Source organism: Pinus tabuliformis, chromosome 6 (genome assembly GCF_031772625.1).
Source record: "Pinus tabuliformis cultivar Carrire ecotype Pingquan chromosome 6, CPIR1, whole genome shotgun sequence".
In the NCBI taxonomy this organism is placed as follows: Eukaryota; Viridiplantae; Streptophyta; class Pinopsida; order Pinales; family Pinaceae; genus Pinus; species Pinus tabuliformis.
Genome location: NC_142292.1, coordinates 1,971,851,522 through 1,971,869,234, shown reverse-complemented (window position 1 = coordinate 1,971,869,234; position 17,713 = coordinate 1,971,851,522). Strand labels below are relative to the sequence as shown.

The following is a 17,713-nucleotide window of genomic DNA, read 5'->3' as shown; positions in this document are numbered from 1 at the left end:
AGGTGAGTTCTTTTCCAGCACAAGGGGTGAATCCCTAATAAAACCACTGAGTTATGTTTAAAGTGAGGACCTAAAAATCAGATTAGTAGAGTACGATATTTTTATGGTTTTATTGTTAAAAAGAATATAAGTGCCTTGTCTCTTTGGGCTATGTAGTTGGTGCAGCGATACGACAAAGAAGATGAGTAATCAGATAAAGATATCAACAAACCTATTAGGCCAACCAAACCATTGTGAAAATCTAAATGAGATATTAATCAACATATAATTTCACCTACAATAAACATCAACAAGAAAAAGGGTGGCAGGACAGTCTTCAAATCTAAAAAAAACAGCCAGAAATTTCTTCATTACCAATTAGATTCCATCAAGATGTTGGCAAGGAACAAAAGGGCCTCACCAAAGCTTCTTCCTCTATATGCCAAAAAGAGCCCAAAAATATATGCAGTAGCTCCCAATAAGAGGAAAACACCAGTAGATAGACAATGGCAGCATTACACAACAATATGATCTGTGAAAAGAAGATATGTAATCATAACTCTGTTACATCCGCTTTCTTACATTACCCTACAAGTTTATCTCCACTTGATTACTCCTTTTTGAAAATGAATCGAGATGCCTTTTTATAGCTTCTCCTTCATAGATAAAATGCTCCTCTTCTAAAGGGATATTTGACTTATTTTTAGGGCTTGAAAGTGCATCCACAGACAAATGTCACCCTCTCATAATGGGTGCTCCATGTCAACGATGCCCATATGGCATCTCCTCATTCAAAGAGCTCTTCTCCAAAGATGTAGAAAAGACCTAAAACAACAGCACCCTCAATCCCAAAAGACCTTTTCAAAGGGAAAATATCATTGTAGATAGGTCTAAGTGCCCTGATTTTACATGTGAATGAGGCAAGGGAATAGGGCTTCTCTAATTAGTTGTCACATGTCTCAGAATATATAGAAGCGTTTTGAGTTGTAGTAAATTTAGCGCGTTTAATCACATTAATATTAAAGAGATCTTCATGAATCTGTGAGATCTGCTATTGCTGAAAGTGATTTAGTTGCGTCAGTTGTGCTATCTGGCAACAGAAATTTTGAAGGCCGTATTTATCCTCTGACTCGGGAAAACTACCTTGCTTCTCCTCCACTTGTAGTTGCATATGCTCTTGCTGGCAGTGAATATGGTAGTGGAAGTTCTCGAGATTGGGTTGCAAAGGGTCCAATGTTGCAGGGTGTAAAAGTTGTTATTTTAAAAATTTTGAGCGTTTTCATCGCAGCAATTTGGTTAGCATGTTTATGATTCTGTTGTGTTATTATTTAAATACGGAAAAGCAACTGATCATGTTTTCCTAAAACTTAGCATTTTTTTTTTTTTTTTAAACGGCCTCAGCTTAATGTGTCTTCATGTATTCTGGAATAACATTCAAACCCTCAGTTTCTTCACCATAGTCCTTAACAACAAGGCAAGAGCACCCAACAACCTTGCGCGCTTTTCCCTCCGAGTCAATCTTGCAAAGTCCTGCCCATTCACCCAATTTCTTTGCACTGGGCACAGAAATCAAGTTCACATTGTGCTCAGTTCACAGAGATTGCACTAATTTGTGTAATCAAGTTGGTTGCAATCATCTGCAAGGACGCACAGCTGAGCTGCATGCTTCTCAATGGCTTTAGCACCTTCGTGAAGACCTCGAGCAAGACCATCAGGGGCCAATGATTTCTTTAATACAAGCTGCAAGGCAGTCAATATGTCCATAGGCTCACCAATTGCCGCAGTTGGCTTCTCTTCAATAATATCAGCATCTCCCCCGTCCGCCATGGCTTCGCTGGCAAAATCGAAAAGGGAACCACAAACGCGTACTCGCTAAATAATGAAGGAGCAACTGGAGAGTCAAGAAGCCGAGCACATAAAAGCTGGATATTGCAGGCTATGTCTGCGTCAGTAAGGACTAAGGAGGGTATTAATGTACATTGAGATTCCATTGTGAGGGATACGATGGAATTCTGGGAATTAATTTTACAGTCGTTTTTTTTTTAGCCTATAAATCCCTGAAACGATTTCTAACAGCCTAGAAACTCATTTCATGTCTTATAAATGTTTCTGGATGCAGAAACTCATCTGAAAAAGTTTTTGTATTGTTGAACAGTTTCTCAACAGATCTGGAAACTGCTAGAAACTTCTAGTGGTTCCGGTCTTTTCCTTTTTATTTTTTATTTTTTATTTAAACTTCAATCATAGAAAAAAATAAAAACAGAAAATCAACTAACCCAAAAAGTGAAAATAAACCATAAAAAAAAAAAAAAAGGCCATTAGTGTCCACACACTAGCATAAAAGGGTAGAAAATTTAAAAATTTATGTTTTTCACAAGAGAGGAAACCAGTAACACAATAGTGCACTTCAGAAGGGATTTCGTATTTTTGGTTAAGATTTTCTACAGCAGGAAGGAGGATTTTCTATAGAAAATGGTATAGTTGTCTCCGGCTCTCAGCAGCGTGTTAGAGGATCAGGTGGTTCACATTCAGCTCTAAGTTCAGCAGGATCAAGTTTGGATACAAGGATCCGATTGATGAAATCTTTTTACTATGGTGAACGAAAAGGTCAAGATCACTGCTGCAGCCACTTATACAAGTGCAATTTTAACCAAGGATTTTTTTTAGGTAGCTATGCAAGAGTAAAGATTTGTTTACGCTGAAAAAGGGCAGGAAGTCAAAGCTTCCTTGAAAATTTCCAAGGACATAGGCTGCACAATGAAAGCTTGCCTTTTGTTCCACAGCATGACAATGAAGATGAATTTTTTTTTTGCAGGTCAGAACCTCTCTCTCTCCTACATAATTTGGTGATGAAAAATTTGGACTTTAAAATGAAACAACAAAAATTTGAAAATGAAATCGAGATTTAAAAATGAAATTTCATACTTCTAATAACCCTAGATAGATTTAGTTTCAGTTTCACTCGTAATCAAACTTAGTAATTCTCTTCCCAATTTTTTTTTTTTTTTTTGCTATTATATAATAACTGTCTTTCTTAGGCCAACCACTGGATTACGAGAACACAGCCTTCCGTTGTCGCCAGTGTCATCAAACAGGGCACCTTCAGAGTACATGTACACAGCTCAAAGACAAAAAGAAGAATCTGAATCGTAAGCCCAAATCCAAGAGATGGAATCCTTTTGAACCACCCCGTCCGCTGGACGATTTAGGCTTCTCGAGCTCGGAGGAGGAGGAATCTGAGGCAGATGAGCAGGTTGATGAGGAAATTGAAGCTGATCTACAGAATGAGGAAATTCCGAAGGACACCCCCTCGGCTCACCAGGAGACTCCCTCTAACCAGCAGATTTCTCAGAAACGTACCCATCTCTCTTCGCCATCAGACTCTGACAAGGATGATCAGCCTTCAGGACAAAATAATCTACAACTTGTCATGACACAGCCAAACTCCACTGGGTGGATAAAAGTGAGCAAGAAAAAAGGTAAAAAAGGTCGATTTGAAGGAGACAACCCTTCGGGGTAGCCTTTTGATTAATACCTTCCTTTGTAATCCTCTGCTTCTTTGTAATCCCTGCTCTGTCTCTTTGGAGCAAGGTTGATTCTCTATCACCTTCAGCTCCATAGCTTCTCTGCTAAGCCTGTTTCCAGGCTTGTATGTACTATATTTTCTTCACTTAATAGAATTAGTCTTTCTTAGGCCCAGTGTGTGAACCTAGGCTCTGATACCAAGTGTAAGGACCACATTGAGACCATATACATTTTTTTTTTTAAGCAACAATTACAACCAGAAAAGAAACACATTGAAATTCAAATTTATTTAGCACACACATTCCTGCCACTCATTTCAGGAAACATACCATAACATTTTCATACCTTTAACTAAGATCAATAGTAATGAAATACATATGTACCGTTCACCAGAAGGCGAGACTCTGCTTGCTCTGCTGTTGCTGGTATTCCCTTGTAGCTGGTCACCTCCGCGAGTGAATGATGACGCACTTGATTCGAATGCGAAGACCCACCGGTTAACCTCCCAGCCTACTCCTTGGGTACTCTTCTTCCCCGTGGACCCCCGAGCTGCAATGGGGTTGTACAATGGAGAAAATCACTAGCTAGTAGAGGAGAGCACACCTTGGCTCAAGAGTCCCCTCTCTAAAAATCCTCTACCTCACCAAACTCACTATAGCTTCGTAATCACTACTCTGACAACATCTCATCCATCCAACAATAGGGTTCCCAAAAAGTCTCTTCTCCAATGGCTTGCCCCTTCTTTTATAGGAGTCCTCATAGGTGACACTTGTCATGTCATGCATAATTAATTATTTTTTTTATAATTCAATAGCTTGATTATTCACCCACCCATGTGTCATTCTCACATCAAGGGTCTCCCAAAATTATTTACTTAAATTTTTATTTAAAACTAATATTTTCCTCACCTCAACAAGATTCCTATTTCTTCTCCTAGTTGTCTCTTTATTCCCCCCTTTTATTCCTTGATTTGTGTTCATTACTTGAAGTTAATTAATGAGTCAAGATTTTATCCCCAATCTACTCCCTAATTTAACTCAGGTTATCTCCTAGATGGATATTCTTATGTTGGTTGTTGACATATGGAGCTTCTCTACATTTCTCTAAATTTAATTTATTATTCTCATTTTAATTCACCTTCCCCTTTTCTTAATTAGGTTTAAATTAGTTTAGGATTAATCTTTATCCTTACCATTATGTTTGTCTTTCCCCTTTTTCCTAATTAAACCACATAATCTTCCTAGTATTTTCCAAAATGGGAAGGGTAGAGTTTTTAAGGTCCTCTATTTTAATTCTTCCTATGATCCTCCTTATTCCAAGTTTTATTTTTGATTTAATTACATTGGTTTCTAATCATCATTTACCCTTGATGTAAATTTACCTAGTTTTCATTCCTTGCTTATATTTATTTATTTTTAATGATTCCAAGGATGCCAAGTTTGGTTGTGCCCTTCAAGAACTTCCCTAGAAGTTCCAAGGATGCCACACCTAATAGCTTATTTGTGATGTCAAGGGTGCCAGTTTGGTTGTGCCCTTCAAGAACTTCCCTAGAAGTTCCAAGGGTGCCACAACTAATAGTTTATTTGTGATGCCAAGGGTGCCAAGTTGGTCGTGCCCTTCAAGAAATTCCCCTGAAGTTCCAAGGGTGCCACACCACTTGCCCTTCAAGCATCCAGTGATTACGAGGGGAAAGTATAGTGCAACGTCATAGACCACTATCATCTCTTATGTTGCCTGCTATAGTGAGACTAATGGTATCGGGGATAGAGGAATCCGCCTTGATGCGCGCCCCCGGTAAAGTCCTCATGAGCGACCCAACTTTGGAACCTGTCCTCATGGCATCGTGATCTTCAAGGCGAAGGTGTTTCAACCCTTCCAGCCCAAGTCACGACGGGAGTGCTAGTGGGTGAGATCAGGGACTCTGTCCCACCCCTCCCATGTAGTTCCATCCACTTGTACAACCCCATCACCCATATGTGAGTCATTCGGTCAAGCAACTAATCTGTGCCTGCAACCATTAATATATCATCAGAATATAGTTAAACATATATGGAAAATTCCAAGATCGACTTAGACTTTCAAAGATAAAGTAATATAAATTTTCATCAAACCAGGTGTCATCGACATGTCATATGCGAGTGCCTCTGATGGTTTCCTGCCATACTCAATAATCATCAGTAACAAGGTTTCTCAATGTTAGTCAATTATCATAATAGCATCATTAACAATTCCTGGTCATTCACATCATTGTCCATTGTAAGTCTGAACTAAAGGAAGTAGGTAACATAGGGGACACATCCCCCATGGCTATCATCAATAATCATCAATGGAAACATACATATTCATTAAGCTATCAACATCGTAACATCGTAGAAATATGCCTATCCATAAAATTTATCCTCATTATACTTTTAGTAGAGCGCATACATATTCTTTACTACCCTCATCATAATTTCAAATAGAGACCAACTTAACTATTTAATATTGCAATCATCAGAAAACTGATAGATAAGATACATAACCATTCATGCTACCATAATATCAATGGAAAGCATTCATAAACATCACAACCATGAATATCTCAATCGCTAATAATAGTGTCATGGGTCCAGATCCTCAATCTGAGGTCCTCGAAGAATAGAGTGTCTAAGATAATGTCGTATCAGGGTCAGGAAACTAGAGTGGGCACTACAAAACACACCTAAATTATCCAACATTTCTTAAAAGATCAGGAAAGCAATTTGCCCCCTCCATCCATCCAGATACATTCTTATGGTTTATAGGAACTCAATTTACCCACAAATGTTTGACAATATGCATTCTTGTCTTAGATAGGAACTGAATTGTTGCATCTTCCTTTCATGAAAATATAAATTTAGAAATGCTTCAAAATCAACACAAAAAGCTTCTTCGAGAACAAATCCTTTCTCCCTTTCTCCCTCATCTTCTTGACCAGTAATTTTGCTTCCATTGGTTTGTCTTCTTTCCAAAAATATTTTGTTAATGCAAAATATGTTTGAGCAGTAGGTTCACAACCTCTCTCCTCCATCATGTGGAGGAGTTTAAAACATGCATCAAATTCACCTTCTTTGCAAAAGCCATCAATGCATATGGTCCAACTAAATTCTTATGGATTAAAAGAGCTAGAAATAACATTATTGAACAATATGTTTGCCTCTTGCCTTATCATTTGCACATGAAACCACCTGTTGAAGAATCTAGGGCAGTTAGAGTTAGTGTGATTATTCTTAGCATGATAACTATTTGTGAGATGTTTCAACTTTTTTCTTATTAGCATATTCTTTAATATTAGTGTGTCTTATTTAGTTCATCAAATAGCTACCAAAACAAAGAGACAAGAACACAAGATGTTGGCATTCTGCGAGGGCCAAAACCTCTCCCTCTTGGAGAGGAAAAGCCACACTAAATTCTTCTTATAGAGATTCCAATTGACGAATACGAAGGCCTTGACCTATTATGCCACTCCAAGACCAAGACACCAATCCTCTACTGAGATCATCATCATTGTTGCTCCATCATCGAGGTCTTCTTCTATGAGATATTCATATGTATAGGAGAGTTGCATATAGAATTCCTGATATCATGATAGTCTCATCATGACTAAAATCACGACCCTTATTGATCCGAACTTAAATAAGAATGGAACAAGTTATAGATATAATCTTAAACATAGAGATGCAGCAGAAAAACACTTCATTTCATTAATAGAAAAATATTGAACTATGCTTACAAACATAATGGAAATAAGATAGCTCGGACGATGGTAGCTTATCTCTGAGAAGAGACGTGGCAGCTACATGCCTCTGAACTATGTTACAATGAGGCTCAAGGGCCTATTTATTATTGGGAAACATCAGAAAACCCTAAACAACCAAAATCCTATCCCTATGAGATGTAACACCAAGAGTGTGGGCCCCGTTGGGGTTAGTTGGGAAGCTAACTTCCTGGGGTCGTAACTTGGTCATATTATCTCCATTTGGCACGTATGATAACTTGTTGGAAAGGTCTATCTGAGTACTACAAGTTTCGTTGCAGGCCCCTGTGATGCAGGTAAATTCTTAGTGCGGACACAAACAATTCCTCTAGCCCGAGAGAGCGGGTCTAACCACAAACAAACAATCTATGGAAAACTTCCTTAAGCTAGAATCAAATAAGAGGGCCTACCTCTTAGAATGCTATTTCGCTTGGTGATGATCCTGCTTCCTTACTCCAACTACTTTTCATTTTCTTCCTTCGAATACCTGAAACAAGCAAACAAACAACAACAAAAAAAGTGATAGCATACAAATTGCATTCAACCTACTTAACAGGTCGAGGAACATTAAGCCATTAAATGTAAGATAACACTTCAATGTAGGAAATCAATCAATAGTTGTATTCATATAAGTTGAGAAAGAGATTACAATCAATGCCTTAACGTTGTTGGTTTCCTTTCACATATCCGGGTTCCCAAACTTCTACTGGCATCTCATGGATAGCCTCAACAATGGAATTTTTAAGGCTTCTTCCCTTTAGTCACAAACCAAACCTAACAATTCTCCCTCAAACATAAACTAGAGAGCTACAAGCTATAGATGTCTTGTTGATTATTCAAGCTCCAAAAATACTAAGACTGAAAACTAGTGTAGCTTGTAAAAGGAGGGGTTTATATAGCTTGTATGGAGGTGAGATGGTTCCTCTTATCATGGGAGAAGGCCTTATCTCTTGGATTGGTTCCATCCTAATAAGGGAAAGGAGCCCAAACTGACTTCCTCGGCTCCATCCATCCTAACCATTTACTAGACTTCCATTGCGAAGATTCTAGACCTGGAAGCTTCGACTCCATATTTAAAAAACTTGCCAAAAGAGGATCAGCGCGACTGAGAAAAGGCTAAGTAGTGTTGTACAACGCTAGTCCTAGTTTTAATCTCTGCAAATCGACGCGAGGAGGAAACTGGTCATTAGCATCGGTCTTGTAAACTGGGATTCTTGGGAAATGATGCAAAAGGGAATCATTATGCTCATGAAGAGGGACATAATGGGAGTTTCTTCATGATGGGAAAGCATGTAGGGTTCACTATAGAGGTCCTCCAAGATTGTGGAACAGGGAGTACAAGGACAATGACAAAATTTTGTGTAATAGATGCCCCCTAAAGTGTGAAGGCCAAACTAGAGTGAGGGGTGAAATTCTTTACAAGTAGATGCGGGGAACCAGAGTCCATCATCAGAAAACCTGCAAGAAAGCATAGATACATATACATCACTGAAAACTCTGACAAATGATACATGAATCATGGTATGGATGCAACCATCCAGAGAATGATAATGTGAATGGATCAAAGGCATTGGTGCAGCCATCCAGTAAGGAGGATCAAATCGAAACCAAGGTATGGTTGCAACCATCCAATAAAGAGAAGGATCACATATAACAACCCATGGTATGGTCGCAACCATCCATCTAAAAGAGACATGTATATCAACATGAACATGTCACATCGCCTTGCAACCTGGACTTGTGTAATCTCAGCCCAGGGTCTTACACTCCAACACGACCCAATAAAAGTACAAATCCTAACATGTGAATAAATGTGTTGAAGTCGAACATGTTAGAAAGTTGCTTGATTACCGGTCAATGATGTGAACTGTTAAAAAGCGCGAGAGAAACCACCAATAATTACAATGGCTCTCAAGGTACCAGCAGTACAATCCACACAATGTGAATAAAGGAACTGAAGTCGAACACCCGTGAAATCACCCGATTGAAAGCCAATGATTTGAACTTGCCGTCGAGTGCGAAGAACTTGCCATTAGGGCATGCAAGCTCTAAGGTACTGGAAGGGAGTCTCTTGGGCACCTTCTTGGATAATGAGCTGAAGTCAACAGGAAGCGACTGTGTCAAAGGATGGCCATGATGTATCCCACATCATTGACACGAGACAAAGGGATGCAATGGTTTCAGATGATATAGAGAATCAGGAGTAAGTGTAACTGTAGAAGGACTAACTCTTGAACATATCAGCGACACGACTCTGGAGTTTGGCAGCTTTTGGATCCATAGGATCGGTGGTCATGATGACGTGGTAGAGATCAAATGGAAGGCAAAAATGAACAGCCCAACCCAGGAAGGTCAATGATGAAAAGGAGGATATCCCAACCCGACACGAAGCAAAAAGTGTCATGTTCAAGAGTGAGTTTCTGACACAACTGATAGAATTTCCCATTTTCCCCCACCATTTCTGGTAGGTACCCCAATTATTTTTTATCGCAAGCTTGAAGGGGATAGCATGTGCTTGCATGTAAGTTCATCCTTTGGACGAATCTGACCTAGTAAGTTTAATGAGAACTAGGAAGGAGAAACTCATGTCCGTCATGGTGATGAATCCAATGTTGTTTAATATTTTAACAAGTCCAACAAAAGCATAACTCAGTATCTTTTTCATATTTAGAGAGTTTGAAAAAGACATGGAAAATAAAACTCTACATGGTACCTTTTCGTACATTTGTGTCTCTCGAGCCCGAAAAGGTAGAAAACAATACCTGAGAGAACCGCTTGACCATTTCAGTCAAGGAGTACCTTTTTCATAAATAGTTTATCCTATCCCGAAAAAGGGGTAAACGTATACTGGGTAAACGACGTTTCGCAGCCTTTAACAAGTTCAAAACGACAAGAGCTCGATAATATTTTCTATTTTAAAGAGTCGGAAATGAGCTTAAAAGCGGACCCCCCATTTTATTCTCTTTTACGAGTCAAAAAGGGAAAAATACTTGGCGATCTTTTCATTTGAGTTTTACGAGTCGAGAAAAGAGCTTAAACGTGACTTTAGTACCATCATCAGTAATTTGTCACCTATAGATGCACAAAAGGTAAACACATTATCTAATTTCTGAGGCAAAAGTAGGTTAAGAATACTTTTAAAACCCTAATATTTCATGAAAAATAAATAAAAGGAGGAAAAAGTAATTAATTTTTACCATTTTACCTTGTGTGGAGAACTTTTCACTCATTTGTGCCCTAGATTTTCAGGAGCAGATTGCAGGAGATCCAGGAGGTCATTCGACGATTCGTCAGTTGCAGGTAAGATCCAAGACCTTTAGCTTCATTTTAATGCTCATTTTTCCTATTTTTAGGAGTATTTAGCAAAAAAAAAATCGCCGTCGGTTGGCGCGATTTCCGGGCATGGAATCATGTTGATCGGGGGTTATTAACACTATCAAGCACACCATCAGCGCTACTGTTTTTAAAACAGTTGCGCTGACGCCATGAACACAAAAGTTTTAAGATTTTTGCCCAAATTTCTCTAGCCAAGGATGATTATTGACTTGATTTTATGGTTTTTGCAGGGAAAACATTGCGAAAAATGGTTGATTGGAGGGAACGTGAGCATGAGGACATTGATACACAGGCAATGGGAGATCCAAACTGCTTGAATGCCCTAAGGAACTGTGGGCTCCTCAAATTCTTCCTCACACTAGGTCTTCTATCTCAACCCAAGTTGCTACAGTATTTGATCAGTCTCTGGGATGTCAATCGAGAAGCTTTTATGATTCGGGGACCAAGAATTGGAGTTGGAAAATTCCGACATTTATTTCATCACAGGATTGTCCTGAAGAGGGGAACCAGTCAATTTGTATGGGCCCAAGCCTATTGGGGCAAGCATGAACATGTTGCTCGTATAACATTGCCCGGAAGCACTAAAATCGAATAGGGAAAGATAGAGATCATGAGGGTTCAGGATATTGTGCTAAAAGTGTTAATGTTGACCATCAATAGAGTGGTTGGGGCTCAAGCACATCATGAGTCCAACAAGTCAAAGTTTCAGTATGCTATCGGCTATATGACACTAATTATCTTCAACTAGGCAGAAGCCTGAAAGTAAACATGAAGCGCCAACTATCAAAAGCCAAGGCGGGAAACCCGAAGAAATTCTGCTATGGTTCTGTTCTAGTGACCTTCTTTTTGGAGTGGGTCCTACTATTTCACTACCAACTTGTTGAGGTGGAGCCGCCATTTCCATGAGACCCACAGATGGTCCGTTGGACTGCATTGATGCCTAGAATCACCAGGGGCCAATATACGTCATATAAGCCTGCCTTTTTTTCGTGGCTACGGCGTCAGTTGACCATGGTAGAGGATTGGCCCTATAGCAGTACCAACTTCTGCGACAATCCAGATATGCCGCTCCAGAGGGAGAAGATTATGACGATGGAGGTAAAAACAAACAATTTTAATTTTTGAATTTTTATTATTTTTGAAATACATGCATTCATGACATTTCAATTTTATAAATGTAGATGTGGGACCAAAGCGTCCTGCTGGGATGTCCCTGATTTCTAGGCGTGTTGCTCGGCAGTTCGATATCGCTCCTTATCAGGAAGGAAGCGATAATGAGGAGGAGATCGCGCGGAACCTCAAGGGATTGACCCATGGTATCCCAGAGTATGCCTAGGTGGGAGACATCCCACGCCAGTATTAGAGGCACACAGTGGGGGTATCAGACCAGATCCGCCGACTGCTAACTTGTGTAGTACGAGCAGTTATGTGCTACCATGAGCACCATGCCAAGTAGTTCATAGGTCTAGCATTTTACTTTTTTGAGGCCTGCGAGCCACGGATGTATTTTAATACATATATTATTTTTTTGGATTTCGATGTATGCAAACATTATCGACATATATATATGTTATATTTCCTTGCTTAATATGGTACGCAATGTTTTGTTTTTGCTTTTCACATGTTTCGCAAATGTCTATCCAACACATAATTAGCTAATGCATATGTCAATGTATTCATATGCCTAGGAATATGATGACATGTAATGTAATCAAAATTTATCTCCAATAGATGAATATGCAAATACATTCTCAATATATGAGGGTTTCTGACAAAATATTGCCCGTCGAGTTCAAGAAAAACAAGTTGTGAATCAAGGTTGACAACCAATTCCCGGATGTCAAGAGTGATAGCTTCTGACAGCAATTCGATAACTACGCTATACTCAACAATGTTATTAGTTGTTTGACCTAAACAAATACCTTGAAGATCAATCAACTCGCCATAGGGGTCATAAATGGCAGATGCTGCAGATGATAGATTCTGGGTACTACGGCAAGCACCATCAGCGAAACCGATGGGAGGAGACACACACATCTGCACAACACGTAGAAACATAATAAGCAGGCAAGTTGCTTGAAAAGAAACACACCAAACCACACTGCACAAAAATGAATAACACACTATTGTACAAAAGTAGCCATGCAAGATGACCTAGGTATAGTACCTTTTGAGATAAAGCCCATTACGGGGCTTGTCTAAGGGATTGCCCTCATAATCAATTAGCTCATAAGCCCCTTTCTGTAACACACGTTTAACAATGTAGGGCCCATGCCACATGGGTTCGAACTTGCCTACCCCTAGCTTATCATTAGCCTGATCATATAGAAGAACCAAATCGCCCTCAGAAAAAGCTCGAGGTGAGACAGATTGATCAAAATGGGACTTGACCCACCTTTTTTGTGCTTCGATGACCAGAGCAACAAGATGACGAGTCTCATTCAGCTATTCTAAATACAAGAGGTGCTCTTCCTGAGGTGAGGTTTCGGGGAGAAGTTCGACAACGAGCTTAAGTGAGGGGATTTCGCACTCAATCGGTAAAGTTGCTTCCAAGCCGTAGACTAGATGGAATGGTGTGAATCCAATTGTGTCCTTGGTCGAGGTTCGGTAAGCCCACAAAGCTGAAAAGAGCATGAGATTCCAATTTGACTTGTGCATCCCAATGGTGCGCTGAAGCATCATAACCAAGACTTTGTTCACAACTTCAACTTGGCCATTGGCCTAAGGGTAATACGGGGTTGAGCCATCGTGGTGCAAACCCAACGTAGAAGTCAGCTCAACCATCATGTAATCTCGAAAATGGGAGCCATGGTCGGTGAAAATGGCTTGAGGCACTCAAAACCTGGAAATAATGTGATTGAATAGAAATTGAGCTTTCATTTTACCAGCTGCAGAGTATATAGGCATCGCTTCGGTCCATTTGGTGAAGTAATCCACTGCAACGATAAATAACCATGCCCCTCGGCCAAACAAGGGTTACATGTCATATAGTCGATAACCCATTTGGAAAAAGGACCAACGGTAATAACGAGGTGTAGGTGAGCGGGTGGGGCACACATTTTTCGCTGATAAATTTGGCACTCATGGCATTTGCGAACAACAAGGATGCAATCCTTGAAGATGGAGGGCCAAAAATAACCAGTGCGAAGGATTTTTTTAGCAGTATCATATCCAGACAAATGACCGCCATAGGCACCATTATGGCAATCATTTAAGACTCTCTCAGCCTCCTCGAGAGTGAGACAACGACAAAGAATTTAATCAACATCGGCACGATATAAAGTATCTCCAATGATACGGTAAGGTTGGGATTGATGCTGAATGTGTCGATGATCATCCTTGGTCAACGCAGACCAGAAGGTGGATGTATGGAGATACACGATGATATCACTATACCAGGGGTCGAGAGTGCTAATCAGGAAAAGAGTCTCGTCTGGGAGTTGCTCATCAACACCAGCAGGAAGAGAAGAAGAGGGAAGGGAGCAAATCAACTCAGCGAAGACTAGTGATTTCTTAGATTTGGCAGTAGTGAACACCAAATCGAATTCTTGGAGGATGACAATCCACTTAGAATACTTTCCCCCCAACAACTGACGAGTCAGGATGTAGGTCATGGGGTTACATTTGGAAATCACAGTGGTAGTGCGGAGGAGAATGTAATGTCAAAAGCGCTGAACAGCCTATACGGCAGCCAAATCCAACTTCTTGACATGAGCATAACGCATCTCGGTGTCGAGGAGATTGTGACTAAGGTAGTAAATAACATGTTCATTGCCTTTGTCATCGTCCTGTACTAGCAACATAGCAATGGTACTAGAGGCTGCAACTAGATAAAGGAAGTAATCGCGATGACAGTTCGGAGGGTGCAGCAAAGGAGAATTTATGAGGACAACTTTTAGTTCATCAAAAGACTTTTGGGCAGCCTCATCCCAAACAAGTGGGGTTCCTTTCTTGAGCAACTGGGTGAACCCTGAAGCTCAACATAGTTCGGTACGAAACGACTGAGGGAATTTTCTTTTCCCTATAGACTCTGCAGTTGATACAAAGAAGATGGAGGGGGTAAATTAACAATGGCCTCAACTTTAAGAGGATCAAGGCGAATGCCTTCTTTCAAAATGATAAAGCCAAGGAGTCATCCAGATTCGATGCAAAAGACACATTTATGCGGATTCAGCTGAATGTTGTAGTGTGTACAACAAAGAAAAATTTGCCAGAGATGACCAGGATGATCATGGCACTTACGAGAATGAGCGGGGAGATCATCCAAGTAAGGTTGAATGATGTTTTGAATGTCGTGGAACGCATAAGACATCGCTCTCTGAAATGTAGCCCCAACATTCTTAAGGCCAAAAGGGAGCTTTTTATTCCCCATGGACAGATCAAGGTTGTCTTATCTTAACTAGTCGGCGCAATGTTTATCTGGTTGTAACTAGAAAACCATCCATAAAGGAGAATAATTCACTCCCAGCACATTCATCATTGATCTGGTCAATGAAGGGAGTGGGGTAATTATCCTTTGGACAGGCATGACTGAGATGATAATCGACTCAAACATGAACAGTGCCTTGTTTCTTTGTCATCGGTACAATATTTGACACCCAATTTGTAAGAGGGATTGGATAAATAAATCCATCTTTAAGAAGTTTTCCAACTTCACCCTTGATGGAGGCCACTTTTCTAGGGTGCACTGGACGAAGCCATTGGCGAATGGGCTTCGCATGAGGGTAAGTCAGAATTTCGTGCACGACTATACTTGGGTCATGTTAGGATATTCTGACACATAGGATATAGTTAAGTTCAACTTGGTCTAGTATAGAGTTAGGTTAGAGTTAGGTAAAGTGTGTTTCTTTACCGTTGTACATTTTGTAACTTACAATCCGACGGTCACGATATGTAGTGATCCGACGGTTCACTCTCACCTCGGTATTACCGACACTTGATCCGTGGCTTGACACCCGATTGGTCCATGAGTTCTATTTAAAGCGCATGGAGGGTCATTGTTCGGGTAATCCGTGCATGAGAGAAGCTTATGTAAATTTTCATTCTTTGATTAATAAATTGCCTGTAGTACCCACGTTGGGACAGGCCGTGGACTGTTTCCCTCCTTGCACTCTGAGGGTTTTAACCACGTCAAAAATACTGGTGTATTGATTTGAGATCTGGTTGTGAGCGGTGTCCTTTTGGTATTCTTTCTGTGGAACTTACCCTGTAAATTCCTACATGGTATCAGAGCTATTTGAGGGCCGCGTCCGTTGGTGATCCAAATCTGAAGCCGGTAAAACTGCATGCGGCTGTCGTTTCCTAGATCTGCTGTTTCTGACTGCTTTCGGGCCGAGAGGACTGCTCTGTTGCGTTCGGAGCATCTGTTCCAGTGAGGAACCCCTTTCGTTTCACGCGAAAAGGTTTCCGGTAGCCCTAGCTGCGTCATTTTTCAGATCGGGAGGTATACAGTGTTTCTTTTGCAGTTTACTGTTATTTTCTCTCTGCTTATTTCGGTCTCAGTTTATTTAGCCTTTTTTTTTAACCGGATCTATACCTTTCATTTCTGCGTATGCTCTTTGCCCTACGACTCTGTGCGATCTGGGCAAATCAGAAACAGAAAGGAAGGATTTTTCTCATGCATATGCTCTTTTCCCTGCACCTTAGTGTGATCTCGGAAAATCAGAAACATTGAGAAAAATATTTAGTTTTTCGGCTAAAGCTAACTTTGAGATTTTTTTTAAAAATTTCTAGTTTTTTGGCTAAAGCTAACTTAGGGCATTTACACTATTTTCTCGGTCTTCAAGTCTTGCAATCCCAAGAGGGTATTTTCCTTTCCCAGTCCAAGTATGCTTGTGATATTCTTCGTCATTTTCACATGGAAGACTGTAAGCCAGCCCCTTCTCCCTTTCAGTCTGGAGTCAAACTTTCAGTCTCTTGTACTTCTCCTGAATTTGATGCTACCTTATACCGTCAACTTGTCGGAAAACTCTTGTATTTAACCCATACTCGTCCTGATCTTTCCTTTGTTGTTGGCCTTGTTGCTCGTTTTATGCAAAACCCCCGTGAAAGTCATTGGGAAGCAGCTAAAAGAATACTTCGTTATGTTCGAGGTACATTACAGTTCGGGATTCATTACAGTGCCAAAGCAGCTCCTCTGTTAGTTGGTTTCACTGATTCTGATTGGGCTGGTGACCCTGATGATCGGAAGTCTACTGCCGGTTATGTCTTCACTCTTGGTTCAGGACCTATTACATGGGCTTGTAAGAAACAGGCTGCCATTTCTCTTTCGTCAGCAGAAGCAGAGTATCGTGGTGCCGTGGAAGCTAGTAAGGAAGCCTTGTGGCTTCGTCAGATCCTATCAGAGTTTGGCTTTGAGCAGCAGCATCCAACCACACTTTGGTGTGATAATCAAAGTGCCATTCAACTATGCAAAGATCATGTCCAGCATCAGTGCAACAAACACATTGAACTACACATGCACTTCATCAGAAAGCTCATTCATGACCATGTTCTTGAAGTGCAATATTGTCCAACAGATGATCAGGTTGCAGACATCTTCACAAAGGCTCTCACAGAGGCGAAGTTCACTAAACTTCGATATATGCTTGGAGTTCAGGAAGTTGTCACTAAGGGGGGATAGGCTCTAGTGCCTCCTTCCTTCTCCTATTGTGTCATATTTGTAAATCCTTCAATCCTATCCCAAGTTGTTCTTAAGGGGGGATGTTAGGATATTCCGACACATAGGATATAGTTAAGTTCAACTTGGTCTAGTATAGAGTTAGGTTAGAGTTAGGTAAAGCGTGTTTCTTTACCGTTGTACATTTTGTAACTTACAATCCGACGGTCACGATATGTAGTGATCCGACGGTTCACTCTCACCTCGGTATTACCGACACTTGATCCGTGGCTTGACACCCGATTGGTCCATGAGTTCTATTTAAAGCGCATGGAGGGTCATTGTTCGGGTAATCCGTGCATGAGAGAAGCTTATGTAAATTTTCATTCTTTGATTAATAAATTGCCTGTAGTACCCACGTTGGGACAGGTTGTGGACTGTTTCCCTCCTTGCACTCTGAGGGTTTTAACCACGTCAAAAATACTGGTGTATTGATTTGA

General features: G+C 40.4%; 1 pseudogene; it reads right to left on the bottom strand.

Moving 5' to 3' along the window:
- Positions 1 to 1,380: 1,380 nt before the first annotated feature.
- LOC149267107 (small ribosomal subunit protein eS12 pseudogene) lies at positions 1,381 to 1,920 on the bottom strand (annotated as a pseudogene).
- Between the last annotated feature and the right edge of the window lie 15,793 nt (positions 1,921 to 17,713).